Source organism: Elephantulus edwardii, unplaced genomic scaffold (genome assembly GCF_000299155.1).
Source record: "Elephantulus edwardii isolate Elephantulus edwardi_28Jun2011 unplaced genomic scaffold, EleEdw1.0 scaffold00014, whole genome shotgun sequence".
NCBI lineage: Eukaryota > Metazoa > Chordata > Mammalia > Macroscelidea > Macroscelididae > Elephantulus > Elephantulus edwardii.
In genome coordinates, this window is record NW_006399764.1 from 31,128,820 (window position 1) to 31,139,007 (window position 10,188).

Below are 10,188 nucleotides of genomic sequence, written 5' to 3' on the forward strand. Positions count from 1 at the left end.
GTACCAGCAGTCAGGAAATCAAAAAGCGTATCGCGATGGGAAAGTCTGCCGTTAGGGACCTCTCAAAGGTACTCAGGAGCAACAGTGTCTCTCTGGAGACTAAGGTGCGCCTGATACAGGTCTTGGTATTTGCAATCGCTTGTTATGCATCAGAGAGTTGGGCAATGACTAGGGAGGACAGAAGGAGAGTGGATGCTTTTGAGCTCTGGTGCTGGAGAAGGGTACTGAATGTACCCTGGACTGCCAGGAAAACAAACAGATTCATCTTGGAGAGGATTAAACCAAGCTGCTCCTTGGAGGCAAAGATTCTGGGGCTTCGTCTGACATACTTTGGACATGTTGCCAGGAGGGACGGGTCCTTGGAGAGGGACATCATGCTTGGGAGGGTGGAGGGACAGCGCAGGAGGGGAAGACCCTCTATGAGATGGATTGATTCGGTGACTGGGGTAATCAGGATGGGTGTGTCAGAGGCGGTGCGGTTGGCGCAGGATAGAGCAGTGTTTAGAGCTGTTGTGCATAGGGTCGCTATTAGTCGGAAACGACTCGATGGCACATAACAACAACAACAACAACAACAACTCTTTTATTATTATTAATTTCAATGAACATCTACCGAGAATTTGGAATTCCATTCATTCATTGTTACACTTTTCTCCCCACCCACTTACCCCCACCCCCAGTCTGCTCCTCTCCTTGAAAAGCAAAAGAAAAACTCCTTTATTGGTACATGAGCTTTTAGTGTCCCGTTTACCACTCACCAAAATAAAATGCAAACCACGAACTGATATGTGCCCAAGAGCTTCTCTAGGAAGAGCGTGTGGCGTCCTGTCCACAGAGATTTACCCACTCGGACGTTGCCGGGGGCGGTTCTGCTCACCCTCTCAGTGGCCGTGACCTAGGACTGACTTAACGCAGGGACGAGTTTTTTTCAGAAGTAGCCCAACAAGCCTTTCTTCTCAACTTGGTTTAATCTGAAAGCTCTGCTGAACCTACCCACAGGGTAATCCTGCTGGTACCACATACGCTGGCAAGAAAGCTTCCAGCCTCCCAGCACACCGGCCACCACATTACCACAAACGGACCAGCCTCCTGAACAAGGCTTGGAGACATTCTCTTTGATCTTAACAAGCAGTTTAAAGAAAAGTGCAGGAATAGTATACTGTATTTAAAGGAAAACTACAAGGACAAAATAAAATAAAAGTGCATAGCTCCCCAGTATCCAGTATGTCATACAGAATGGCTATTTTGTTGTTCTGGTGCCACTAAGTTATTATATTCCTGGTTGTAGTGGCCGTGTGTGGTGGAGAAGAGCTCCACTCTGTTCCTGAGCTGCACTCTATACAGGAGCCAGGTCTTCTCTCCCAAAAGGGTTTCTGGTGGGTTCAAACTTGTGACCATGCAGTTAGCAGCCAGGTATTTAACCTTTGTGCCACCAGGACTCCTTCTTCCTGATGTTGTTGCTGGAGAGGTGGTTGGGCTGCTCCTGTCACACTGGCAGGTGAGGAAAATCACAGAGATGGTGAGCTTTTAGAGCCAGTTCTGACGTCATTTCCACTTGGATTCCATGGTTCATGCTCACTCATGGGGTCAAAGGAGGTCAGGAAATGCTCTGTAGCTGTGTACTGAGGAAGAAGTGATGGTCTTATTGACCATGCATGTGTCTTTGTTATTGTTGTTGTTGTTGTTAAGTGCCGTCAAGTCGCAGGTGACTCATAGCGACCCTATGAAGGAGAGTCCTTGACACTTGGGTGCCTTTCATGATCTCTCCAAGTTCATAGGGTTTCCGGAGGCAAGCTATTATGGAAGTGGATGCCACTCCTCCTTCCACGTCTTTGTTATAGGTTTCCTGATAATCAGGCACTTAAGTCTTGAAGCATTTGACAGCGTTTAGAAAGGATGTTTGATATGGGAAGATTGGACACCATACAGACAGACTTGGCAGTATCACAGATTAAGCTGTGTCCCCTCAAAATAGGTGCTGAACACCTACCCATGGGAGGAATCCCATTTGGGAACAGGGTTTTCTATGTTACTGAGACCATTTAAGTGTGTCCTAAATGTAAAGACGTTTCACACTAAAAAAGGAGATTAGACAGAGAGAAGCAACACAGTGAGGGAAAGAAAGATGCCATGTGGAGATAGGAGATTAGACAGAGAGAAGCAACACAGTGAGGGAAAGAAAGATGCCATGTGGAGATGGACGAGGAACCAGGGACAGAAGTGGAGAAGCTGAGAGGATCTTCCACCTGAGCTGACACCTTCTCTGCCCACCAGCCCGAGGAAACTAGGATGGGGGTGAACAGCAGCGACACAGTGCAGGTGGGGAGCTAAAAAGAATCATTAGGAACAAGTACATGGAGAACGTGGCAGGAGCCCTGACGTCAGCTCTGACTCAGCCACTCGGTGCCGTCCTCCCAGCCGTGGCCCATTGCTGCCACTGTGTCAAAGCATCTTGACGAGGGTCTTCTTTTCCCCTGACCTTCTATGATGAGGGACTGTCCCTCCTGCAAAGATGTCCAAAGTGGGTGAGATGAAGTCTCATTCTTCTTGCTTCGAAGGAACACCCTGACTCTGCATCTGTTCTTCTGATAGCGCATGATCTACTCACAATCTTCCTAAAACCGTAATTCAAAGGCATCAGTTCTTCAGTCTCCCTTGTTCATAATCCTGCTTTCATGTGCTTATGAACTATTCCACCCATAGCTGTTGAGTCACAGCTGACCCTGAGGGGTTTTGGAGGTTGTAAATTGTATGGGAGGAGATGGCCCGTGTGTGTGTCTCTCTCTCTGAGCTAGGGGTAGATTAGAACTGGACACCTTTAGGTTAGCAGCACCACTCCCTGCGGACCACACCACTGCTCACAGAAATGGATCAACTAAAAATCCTGATTTGGGCCCGGCACGGCTTAGTATCCAGAGCGGCAGACTTTCTTTTCACAACTTTTGAGAGGTCTTTTGTGGCAGATTTTAGAAAGAGTCAGGGAGAGGCTTTTTGAAAGTAATGTTGAGGATATTTTCAAGCTGAAGCTGGTTTTGGTAACTGTCAATGTAGCCTGAAGAGCTTGTATCCATAATATCCTCTTGGTGATCAGAGAGGCCAATGGCCATTGGTGGTTTTCTTTCTTGTCTTTTATACCTGGGTGTCTTCATTCTTTAGTGGATTTAATAGAGAAATAGAAGTATTCAAAATGTGGATGTCATAGAGGTACCCCAAATGTGGGTATTGGTTCTCCAGTGCTGGTGTGATGGGAACACCATGATGCACCCATCAGGATTCTCGGTACTACTGTGACAGGGACACCAGAGGTGGGTGTGCCTCAGTTCTCTGGTGCTGTTGTGACAGGGATACCACGGACAGGCGTGTCCAGGTTCTCTGTGCTGCTGTGACACGGTTCTCACAACTGGGTGGTTTTAACAAACAAAGCTCCACTCTCTCACAGTTTAGGGTCTGGAAGTGTGGAGTCAGAGGGCTGGCACCAGGGACTGACTTTCTCGCTGGTTCAAGGCATTTCCCAGCACAGGCTCCTGGGACTGAAGGACACACTATCCTCCCACTTCTTTATTCTTGGTGATGCTGAGGCTCCTCATTCTGGATTCATTTTCCTTTTTTTAAAATGTTTTGTTACTTCGAGGTGCTCCAGGTCACTCCCCAGGAAACACTCCTCCAGGGGATCAGGGCTGTGATGGGAAGGAGGGCGTCGCAGCCCACCTTTAACTATGTTACAGGCTTATGAGATATTGGGGGATCTGCACGTAATTTCTGCATCACATTTGTGTATTTGGGGGACAACATACTTTGGACATCTTGTAAGGAGGGACCGGTCCTTGGAGAGGGACATCATGCTTGGGAGGGTGGAGGGGAAGGCTCTCTATGAGGTGGATTGATTCAGTCACTGGGGTAATCGGGATGGGTGTGTCAGAGACAGTGCAATTGACAAGAGGTAGAACAGGGTTTAGGGCTGTTGTACGTAGGGTCACTATGAGTAGCAAGCGACTCAATGGCACATAACAACAACAACCTCATCTTTGGCACCTGGCCTTTCTGATCCAAGCAAGAGCTCATGTTCATCCTGACACGGGGAGCAGCCATCAGGAAGAGATGCAGCCCCCACTAGAGCAATGTTAAGGGGAATGTTTGTGTTAGAGAATTCCAGAGACTTCTCCCAAAGACCTGTCCAGGGCCTGGTATCTGCTGACCTCTGTGTACAAGATGGATCCCAAGTTCAGGAGGGAGGACAGAGAAGGAGAGAATTCCCTCTTGACCTAGGACAGAACCAAGACTCGCTCAGGACCCTGGCATTCCGTTGTTATCTTAGCTTGCATAGCTGTAGCCATGGCTCATGGTTATAAAAGTATCCGGTTCTTTCACACTTGGCCACAGCCTTGAACTTGCTGGCCCCGGGTACTGATTAACTGGGAAGGGTGGGGGCTGGGGAAATCCTCTCCCCTCCCATAAAGCCTGCCAACTTGGCTTCTAACCTGCAAGAACCTTCTGGGAAGAAAGTACTTGTCCCCACGCCCTTGACGCCCTCCCTCCCCTCCGCCAGGCTGCCTGTTCTGCTTGGTGCCCATGTGCGTCAGGCTGGTTGGAACAGGGAGCACTGGTCTTCTGAGAGCTGCCTGTGGGGGTTCTCCTGAAGGTACACCTCCTTTCTTGAACTGCTGAGCATTGAGCCAGTCGCTCTCAAGATTGACCTTCGCTTTGCAATTTGGGGAGAGTTGCTTTGATCTGCTGAGGCATGTTTAGTTTTGTTATGCATGAGGCTATGAGTCAGGGCAGACTCCATATCACCTAAAAATAACCAAGGCAGGACTGTATCTTCTTAGGCCATTAAAAATGAGATAAAACAGAACCTTTGACGTAAGAGCAAACTTTATTTTAAAATGTCTGTTTTCAAAGCAAATTAGAAAGCAGGGCTTTGAACCAATCCCTTCTGGTCCAATTCACTGCTGAAACTTTGTATTTCCACCTCAGATACACTAATAAGCAAAATACACTTAACAAGATACACACCAGGTGTATTGAATCAGAATGTACATCATAAAAATTCCTGGGTAATTATTTTTTTATTAATTTTTAAATTTTTTAAAACACTTTACACTGGTTTGTTTACAAAATTAAAATACATTGTTTTAGAGAACAGATTCTTTCCATTTCCCTTACCCCCCCTCAAATTGTACAACCCCATGATTAATCCCCCCTCCCCCTGCACATCCTCATCCCTCTGCTTCCACCCTCTCCCATGCCTCTTTGATCCTTACAATTGGATCTTTCTACAATAATGGATTTATACAGTGTTTATCCTTGTGGGACTGAGTTAGTTTACTTAGCATAATACTCTGCAGTCCCTCCCAAGTTAGGTAATAATTTACAAGATCATTGCTTCTGTGTGCTGCATAGTATTCCATTGTGTGGAAGTGACATAATTTCTCAATCCATTCATTTGTGGCTGGACATTTGGGCTGTTTCCATGTTCTTGCATGGTGAATAATGCTGCTATGAACATTTTTATGAATTACATTGTTACTGCAAAACCCTAGGTCTGCCACGCAAAGCCAGCCTGAGACAGGGTGGGGGTGAGAAGCAAGAACTTTATTATATGCTGATGTAGAGGAGGTGGAGGTCAGGTTCTAAAAACCTGACCCCTTGCAGCCAAGGAGAGGTTTTGTGAGGAAGGACATCTTTTCCTGGGGCAGTCGGGGTGATGGCTGAGTTCTTGGTAGGATGGTGCCCCGGGCATGCTGACCAGCTCTCACTGTGGTCCTGGGGATGGTTGACTCCCTCCTGTTGGTTGTGAGGGGATCCTCATTGTTTACGGGCAAACAAACGAAGATTAATATGTAAGTTAACTTTTAACTATAAAGTCAAGTAGGAGACAAAATACTCTTAGCAAGTGCTTCAGCCTAGAAAACCAGCGCTAAAAAGATTCTCACTCCATCTGTTGTTGTTAGGACTGACAAGTCGAGGTGGTATGTAGTGAGCTGTGAACAACAAATCTAAGCCCTGCTGTGTCCTGCACCGTCCTCATGTCCTCCTATAGGCTCGAGCCCCCTTTCCCAGCGTGACGTCTCTTTCCAAGGACTGACTTCTCCTAGACTGGTCTATAACCTGACATCCTTGTCTTTGGCCCTGCTGCCCAATCTGTTAATGTTCTATTATCACCCTCTGTGGCTGCGCCCTAGATACACCCCCTGGGGATCTTGTGAAAATGTAGGTTCTACTAAAGTCTATCTGGGGTGGAAAAGGAAGTTCTCGGCAGCAAATAGAAATGAACCAGTTGGAAGTCCTGCTTAGAATAATACCATTTGCAGGTTCCTGAATGTATCAATGTGTTAGGGCTTGGAGGTGTTTACTTTTATGTAGCAAGTGTCTTGAGCTGCTGTGCTCTCCAGCTGCCTACAAATAGACCTAAAGGATTCGTTAGCTCACGGGGGACGTATCCTCGGGCACCATGCCTCCTCTTCTTCAGGGAGAAGTCCTTGCTGGTTCTTCTCTGGGGCCACTTTCTGTACCCACAGCTGTCAGGGATCTACACTGTGGAGGTGGAAGCATCTGCTGTGTTTCTCTTTTGAGCACTTGCATATAAGAATGAAATAATTGTCATGGAACCCTCTAGTCCAACGCCTGTCATATCAGCTTATTCTCCAGCCTGCTTCGACGCGCACTTCTGAAAGCAATGTTGTGCTGGGGAGAAGCCAGGGTCTAGGGGGACGGAACATGAGCAAACGGAGTTGTTCTGGGCTCAAACTCCAGCTGTGCCTCTCACCTGCATGCCACCCACCTATGTGCCTCCCACCTGAGTGCCCTTCACACGCGTGCCTCTTACCTGCCTGCCGCCCCACCCGTGTGCCTCTCACCTGCATGCCTCCCACCTGTGTGCCCCTCACACGTGTGCCTCTCACCTGTATGCATTCCACCCACGTGCCTCTCACCTGCATGCCTCTCACCTGTGTGGAACCAGGACCAGTCCTGAACTTCTCTGAGCCCTGGAGCTGGATTTTGACACCATCGATCAGTTTGGATTATTTTTGGATTTTGTCTACATGGGGGGGGGGAAATGCAGCATGTGTTCCTTTTACAGATGTCTGTCACTCAACATTGTGCTTGTGAGAGTCCTTTGAGTCGTTTTTCATGGCAGTCATTTCTTCTATTCAAATCAACAATATCGCACATTATTTGATCATTCCACTGTGCTCTCTGTAGCGCACTGTGAGGTAATTTCAGCTGTGGGATGATCACTAGTACAGAGTCTTGTATACACTTGAATAAGATCACACATCAGTCCTCCAGATACTGGGATTATCCATAAGAGAGGTAATTGCCACAGAAAAAGGAATCCTTCTGAACTTTCAATCAGCCTGGCCTTCAAACTGACTCCGGACGAGGGAGGGAGGGGTATCTGACAGAAGGACTGCGCGTCTGTACAGTTTTGGCAAAGGCAGTAGCCCAGCAGAGGTGGGGGTGGGGCCTTGGCCGAGGTGGCCCCGCAAAGTTGTGCCAAATTCAGGACCTTTGTCCACCTTTCATCTATTAACACTTCTGGATCCTGAGAAGAGAGTGTGAGTTGGGAGGAGACATCTTCTTTCTATGGGAGAGAATAATTGCCAAAACTCGTAACACTCCCAGTGACTGGAGAATGGTGTTCTGGTCCTAAATCGTGCGTGTGCTCTCTCTCCGCACTTGTGTAGTCTGCGGGAGATGTGAGTGTAAGTATTACATCAAGTACCAATTAGTGAGTTTATTATTTCTAGACACTACATTCCTAGTTCATAAGAAATGCATTTTTATTCTGTACCTTTGAGTCAGAACTGACCCGTAGCTGACCCTCCAGCAAGTGTTCAGAGGCAGTAAATTACATGGGAGCCTGTTTCCTACAGAGCAGCTGGTAGATTTGAACTACATGCCTTTGGGGTTGATAGTACAATTCCTAACTACGAAGCCCCAGAGCTCCAGAGATATGTGTGGGAGTCCTTAATGGGAAAACCTACCACCACTGAGTGGACGATGATGCCCGGCGCCCCTCTGGGCTCCCACTGCTGTGACTCAGAACGGGAGGGCACTGGCCTGCCTCATCTCCTCCCTGGATTTGGGGCCTCTTTGGAGTTGCAGCACGTGACGCACTGTGCGACCAGAGCACCTCTGTGGCACCAATCTGTGGCCAGAGCACTTGATGCCGGCTGGAAGGTCGGAGGTTGGAGTCCTCCCGCAAACACCTTCGGGGATGGTCATGTGATCTGCCTCTGAAAGCCAGCCACTCCACACCCTGCGAGGCAGCTCTGCTCCCACACACGTGGGGGCGCTGCGGGGAGTCGACCGCCAGGTGGGAAGTGAGAGGGTGGGAAGGTGAGTGGGTAGAGATGGTTTCTTGCGTAGTAGCTGCTGTCTGTCTGTGTTCCAAAGTGGAGGCCCCCACAGCTGTCTTTACAGACTCGAAGATGTCCTGGTGGGATTCTGTGCTCAGCAGTGGAGAAAAATGTATGGGCAGGACACAGATATGTGCGAGTATGACAGTTATCAAAGAAAACCCACTGCCGTCGATTTTATTTCATCTTACAGTGACCCTGCAGGATGGAGAACTGCCTCCTGGGGTTTCCAAGGCTGTGCATCTTTATGTAAGCCGACCATATGTTTGACGGCACTGACCGTGCCCTTCACTGAACTGACAGTGCCCAATGGCTGCACTGACTATGCCCTTGCCTGCACTGACCGTGCCCTTGATTGCACTGACCATGCATTGACTGCACTGACCATGCATTGACTGCACTGACCGTGCCCTTGACTGCACTGACCGTGCCCTTGACTGCACTGACTGTGCCCTTGACTGCACTGACCGTGTCATTGATTGTATTGACCGTGTTGTTGACTACACTGACCATCGTTGACCATGACATTGCACTGACCATGCCATTGACTGTACCCTTGACTGCATTGACCTTTCTCTGTTAGTCCAGTGCTTAACTCACTGCTCCACCAGGATTCCTTGAGAAATTATACACATTAGCAACATGGTCTACGTTGTGGAAAAAGGAAATTTTGAGAGTGATTGGAATGGGTGGTTAACATTCTATTTTCCTACGATTTGGGCTGCTTGTGTCTTATTTTTATTATTACTTTTAATGAACATTTACAGAGACTTTGGATTTCCATTCATTCATTGTTGCACTTTTCTCCTTGCCCACCCCTCCCCCCCAGTTCGCTCTTCTCTTTGAAAAGTAAAAGAAAAAGTCTTTCATTGTTAAACAGTCCCTCCCCACAAGTCCACTCCACTATGTAGCCTTCATTCTGGACTCCTGTCATGACAATAATACCGAATCACATATCCTTGTTAAACAGTTCTTTCCCTCATCTGTTTCAATGCAGGATACATAATTTATCCCATCTTTCTCAGTGTCTCCCCAGCCCCGATGTCAGTCAGTCCCGTTTTACAACAGTGACACTATGCAGTGTTTGTCCTTTGTGTGTGTGTGTGTGTGTATACATTCAATGATTTACTAATTACAGATACCTTTTTTCCATTCATTCATTGTTGCACTTTTATGCCTGACCACCCCTCCCCCCTACACTCTTCTCTTTGAAAAGTAAAAGAAAAATTCTTTCATTGTTTTACAATCCCTCCCCCCAGGTCGACTCCACTATGCAGCCTTCATTCTGGACTTCTGTCATGACAATACCTAATCACATCTTCCACCAACCCCGATGTCAGTCCTGTTTTACAACAGTGACACCATGCAGTATTTGTCCTTTTGTGACTGAGATACTTCACTCAGCATAATGTCCTCCAGGGTTACCCATTTTGCATACTATTTCATGAGTTCCTTGTTTTTCAATGCTGCGTAGTATTCTATTGTGTGAATATACCAGAGTTTCTCTATTCATTTATTTGTTGATGGGCACTTAGGTTGTTTCCAACTCTTTGCTATTGTGAACAAAGCCACAATAAACAAGGGTGTGCATAAATCTGTTTGGGTGGCAGTTCTGCTTCTTTAGGGTATATTACCAGTAGTGGAATTGCCGGGTCAAATGGTATTTCTATTTGTAACTTTTTGAGAAAGTGCCATACCGCCTTCCACAGTTTTATGAATAAGTATTTTCTTCCACATTTTACACCCCATCCAGCAGTGAATAAGGGTTCCAGTTTCTCCGCACCCTCGCCAGCATTTGTTGCTTGCTGTTCTGTTAAATTTTGCT

At 47.3% G+C, this 10,188-nt stretch overlaps 1 protein-coding gene across 1 annotated transcript in view; it reads left to right on the forward strand.

The window, feature by feature from the left end:
* Positions 1–10,188, forward strand: part of LOC102864789 (phosphoglucomutase-like protein 5-like) — a 150,941-nt gene that overhangs the window by 86,600 nt on the left and 54,153 nt on the right. The gene's annotated exons all lie outside the window — the stretch shown is intronic.